This window comes from Tupaia chinensis, unplaced genomic scaffold, assembly GCF_000334495.1.
Source record: "Tupaia chinensis unplaced genomic scaffold, TupChi_1.0 Scaffold144150_1, whole genome shotgun sequence".
In the NCBI taxonomy this organism is placed as follows: Eukaryota; Metazoa; Chordata; class Mammalia; order Scandentia; family Tupaiidae; genus Tupaia; species Tupaia belangeri.
This window is the reverse complement of record NW_006204006.1, coordinates 962,331-967,662: the sequence shown is the minus strand read 5'-3', so window position 1 is coordinate 967,662 and position 5,332 is coordinate 962,331. Positions and strand designations below refer to the sequence as shown.

At 44.2% G+C, this 5,332-nt stretch overlaps 1 pseudogene; it reads right to left on the bottom strand.

The window, feature by feature from the left end:
- The window catches only part of LOC102474800 (39S ribosomal protein L30, mitochondrial pseudogene), a 5,037-nt pseudogene extending 915 nt beyond the window's left edge, over positions 1-4,122 (bottom strand).
- Between the last annotated feature and the right edge of the window lie 1,210 nt (positions 4,123-5,332).

Genomic DNA, 5,332 nt, shown 5'->3' with positions numbered 1-5,332 from the left:
GGACATATATCAAGTGCCTCTCCTCTGTCCCTTTGTGTTCGTCATTTTGGTTAATTACTGGAAGATGGCGGTCCCCTCCCCACCCCAGCACGTTTTTAGTGATCGGCAGCTTAAGGTTGAAATACTTTATCCAGTATTCTTGAACTGGTAAATTTGTGACGAATCCAGTCTGTACAAATGAGAGACTCCACACCTTTTGTCACAGTCTGTAGTCTGCCTGGGGACCTCTGAACTACTGAGTGAAAATCCCTGCCATGTAGCAACTGTTCTCCTCGAAAGCAGCGCCCGCTAAAGCGTCCAGCTTGAACTTTTCCACCGAGAGGAGGTTGAGCAGGGGAAGAACTCCTTGAGGTGTTCTCGAAGGCTTTTTTTTTTTTTTTTTGAGAAGTTTTGGCTATAGGGTGTGTGCACTCGCCAATAAAACAGAGAGACAGAAAGTGAGAAATCACCCCCCCCCACCCCCGGGGAATGACCACGCCGCAATCCCTTCTCCTCCATTCTCCTCTTGGGATCTTGAGCACGCACGCACATGCACCTGGCATGAGTTTAAGCCACCGCGGTCAACTACATGGGAGTCCAGCGACATAGCCATTACGCTAACTGCTGGTCCTGAAGGCTCTTTTTGTGTAGCATTCTTGAGTTTCTTTATTTCTCCCTTTCTTTCTTTAATTTACCATAAGACACGTACACTTGCTGGAGAGAAACAGAGACGGAGAGAGAAAGTGAGAAAGCAACCCCCAAGGGAGATGGCCATGCTACAATCCATACTCCTCTTAGGATTTTGGGCAGACACGCACATACACCCGACATGTTTTACAAGCCGTCAGGTCCAGGACTCAAACCCTGCAGTCATGTGAGATTCACCTGTCTTAATCTCCACTTAAGCTCCGCTGCCTGTCTGGCAGATGCATCTATTTGTTTTTACTCACCTCTGTCTTCAGAAGTTTCTGCTCTGAAACGTATTATATAATTTGTTGCCGTAGTTCTAGTCCACACCTGCACTAGACAAAGCCATCATGTAAGCCTGTAGGTCTCCGTTTGGAAATGTGGCCTTCCCCTGCACGTTTCTCTCCACCTCCGAGGAACAGGACTGTGAGCTGCAGGGTGTGGCAGGACTAGGATTCCAGAGCAGTCGAGGACTGGAGCCTGTGCCTCCTGCTGGGAAGTAGTTTTTCTGTCCGGATCACTGATCCTCTGTAAAATCAGGACAGCACCTGCCTTAGGGGACGACAGTTGCATTCGTAGGATAGAGGCCAGTGTGTGTCTCTTATCATGATGTGTGCAGGGATTATTTCATTATTGTTCTGTAGTTTCTCCAAGTCTTTTCTTTTTTTTTTTTTAGAGTTTTTTTGCTATAGAGCATGTGCGCTCGCCCGAAAGACAGAGACAGAGAGATAGAAAGTGAGAAATCAGCCCCCAGGGGGGATGGCCACACCGAAATCCCTTCTCCTTCATTCTCCTCTCAGGATCTTGGACATGCACGCACACGCACCCGGCGTGAGTTTAAGCCACCGGGTCCGGGATGTGAACCGCGGTCAACTACATGGGCGTCCCCCAACAGAGCCATTACGCTAACTGCTGGTCCTTCCATGTCTTTTCTTCATGATATCTTTAAACAGCTACCCTTGGTGTTTAAAGGGTAGCTACCTCTCTCCTTTCCCAAGGAAGGTCTTAAATCATAAAAGAAGCTTCAGCTATTCAAGAAAGGAGGGAGCAGCAGTTAGCGTAATGGCTATGTCACCTGACTCCCACGTAGTCGACCGCGGTTTAAGTCCCAGACCCGGTGGCTTAAACTCACACCAGGCGCATGTGCGTGCGTGCCCAAGATCCCGAGAGGAGAATGGAGGAGAAGGGACTGCAGCATGGCCATCCCCCCTGGGGGATGATTTCTCACTTTCTGTCTCTCTGTCTCTCTCTGTCTGTCTGGCGAGTGCACACGCCCTATAGCAAAAACCTCTCAAAAAAAAAAATATATATATATATATATAAAGAAAAGACAGGAGAGCCTTGAGTTCTCTCCCCACAGCTCATTTGTCCTTTCTGGTTTGATGACCTTCATGAGAAAATCAGCTTTCAAGATCTGACTCCTTGAGGCGAGACTCCGGCACCAGTCCAGCCTGTTTGTTTGTTTTTTTTTAAAATACTATCTAATTTTATTTATTCACTCATTTATTTTAATTTGATCAGAGAGAGATACAGAGAGAGAGAGGGGAAGTGATAAAGCAAGCCACCAGGTCTGGTACTCGAACCACGGTTGTCCATGTGGGAGTGTCCAGCACCTTAACCACCACGCCACCTGCTGGTCCCCAGTGCAGCCTCTTTTAACCTCTCCAGAGCCTTGTCATTTCCTCTGTGCTCTGAAACAGATCTGCTCAGGGAGGCCCGGCCTCTCCTACCATCCAGATCCAGGATGCAAGGAATGGAAAGCTCTTCAAACACGTGACTTTATCTACAATCATTCTCACCCTAGGAGGTAGGCCTGGCATTCCTACTCTCATTTTATGGATAAAGAACCAGACACAGGTGAGGAATTTCACCTCGGCTCCTGAACAGTCATTTGGAACCCATCCTGCCACAGCTCACAATTAGAAGACTTACCTTGGGGGGGCGGGAGGGAGGGAATCAAGGGAAAAGAAAAAGCAAAACATTCAAGGGACACTAAAATGAAAAGCTCTCTGTTGGTGGCAATGTGTAGCCATCCCCTCTAGGGGGTGATTTCTCATTTTCACTACCTCTGTCTCTCTCTGTGTCTCTGATGAGTGCATATGCCCTATAGCAAAACTCTCCCTAAAAAAAAAAAAAAAAATTAAAAAAAGATATTATTCCATTTTAGAGTTAAGTAGTCATACATAGCAGGAGGCATTTTCCTCACTAATATGCTGAAGATAATTAAAACGATCAAGAAACAGGTAATGTAAGTAAATTGGGCTCCAGATAAAACTGTGGAGGAATAATCCTTCTTTTCCACTGGTTCAGAATGAACAAATACACTTTGTGATGGCAGGCATGTGGGAAGGTAGGCCCTCTGAGGCATGGCTGATATGAGTACAAACTGATTTCGCCTTTTGTCTGAAGGTAACTGAACCACATCAGTAAAAATTAAGACTCCCCCAAGTTGGGTGCCTGTACGCACACCCAAAATCCTGAGAGGAGAGTGGAGAAGGGGTTGTGGCATGACCACACCCCACTGGGGGATGTTTTCCCCATCTCTTGGTCTTTCTCTGATGAGCACATGAACCCTCTGGCAATTAAGGGGGCGGGGGCAGTAGGTGATGTGGTTAACACAGCTGGATCCCACATTGTTTATCCTGCAGTTCAAGTCCCAGACCTGGTGTCTTGAAAAATGGTGGGCAAGTGTGTATACATGCCCCAAACTCCCTATAGGAAAATGGAGAAGGGACTGGGGTGTGGGCATCTTTCTGAAGGGTGCTTTCTCACTTTCTCTCTTGCTCCCTCTGGCAAGCACATGGACCAAAAGCAATTATTTTTTGCTATATGGTACATGCACTAACTAGCAAGAGACACAGAGAGACAGAGGCAGAAAGTGAGAAGTCACCACCCAGGGTGGGTGGCCATGACGCAATCCCTTCTCTTCCACTCTCCTCCTGGGATTTTGCGCATGCACACACATGCACCTGGCATGAGTTTCAACCCTTTGGGTCTGGGACATGACCCATGGTTGGCCATGTGGGAGTCCAGCAACGTAACCATTATGCCATTTGCTGGTTCTTCCTATAGCAAATTAAAAAAATAAAAATAAAAATAAATAAAGTTCTCATAGCACAGTTCATCAGCTACTCTTTTTTTTTAAAAAAAAATTATTTTATTTAACTTAATTTATTATTATTATTTTCCAGTTTGATCAGATAGAGACAGAGAAAGAGAGAGAGGGAAAGTGAGAAAGGAAGCCACCAGGTTCAGGACTTGAACCACGGCCGGTCATGTGGGAGTCCAGCACCTTTACCACCATGCCACCTGCCAGCCCCCATCTGCTACTCTTAAACAGTGTATTTTGTAGAAGTCTTCTAAAAGTACTTCTTAAGAACAAGTGTAAAGGTATTTGCCACAAAATTAATGCTAGGATCTGGGAAGTCCACCATTTAGCTTCAACACCATTGCCATGTGTACACCACTGACTGTTTCTCATGGCTACATAGTACTCTATTGCTCCATCATCCAACTTTATCTTCTCATTGACACATGTGGCTGTCTCAGTGTGGGGCTAGTGAATGCTGTTGCACACACCCTAGCATTCTGCAGGCTGTAGTGGCTGGGTCCTGGGAGCGTAGGTATTTATCTACTATAGATACCGCCAAACTACTTGCAAAGTGGTCTTACCACTTTACAGTCCCACCAGCAGTGGGAATGAAACTCCTGGTATGGTCAGACTCTCATTTGGTGGTTTGGTCTCTCGTTGTCATTTTTAAAAATTTATTTTTTTACATTCATCCACTATACATCATTACAACATACAAAATGAGATTTCCCATTCAGAATACACTGTACATTGGCTCAATCAAGCACATCAACATTATCGTCAACAAATAATTTTCTATTGCTTGTTTCCTGTATATTTTGCTTTTTTTTTTTTTTTGCCAACCTTGATTCCCTATCTCTCACCCTCTGCCATGTCTCACCCTCCTCCCACAATGTCTCTGGTATCTATGGTTGTTTTCTATGCCTTTTCCCATCATTTTATTGATTTGCTAATTAACTTAATTAATCTAAATATTTCCAATAGCAAGCACAGCTGATATATACATATCCATGAACCCAAGTCTGACTTTAGGCATAAACCTCAGAGTAGAATGAACATACTATAAAGTAGCACCTAGCTGGGGCTATATAGCTTACTGCAGTCATCAAATATGCATTTTTTCCGGAAACTTTTTTTTAATTAATTAATGTACATGCATCCCCTAATCATCATCACAGCATACAAAAAATGGATTCCCATCCAGAATATACCGCATAGTGGCTTAATCATGTATGTTATCATCAATAATTTTCCATTTCTAGTTTCACATATATATGTATATATTTATATTTACCCCTATGACTGACTCTCTGCCCTTTCCCACCCTCTTCTCACACTGTCTCTGGTGTCTACAGTTGTCTTCCATTCTTTCCCCCTGACTTTATTTATCACACAATTTCTTAAGTAATCTAACTACTTTCAATAGCAAGTTCAGCTGGTAATTTCAAGAAAAGCAGTTTTGAATTGGTAAGGAAACTTGCTTAAAACTTAAAGCCTGGAAACAGGTTAGGATTCTGTTCAAATAGTAGGTACATGAACCTATTGACAGCTCAAGACAGGACAAAAACTCTTAAA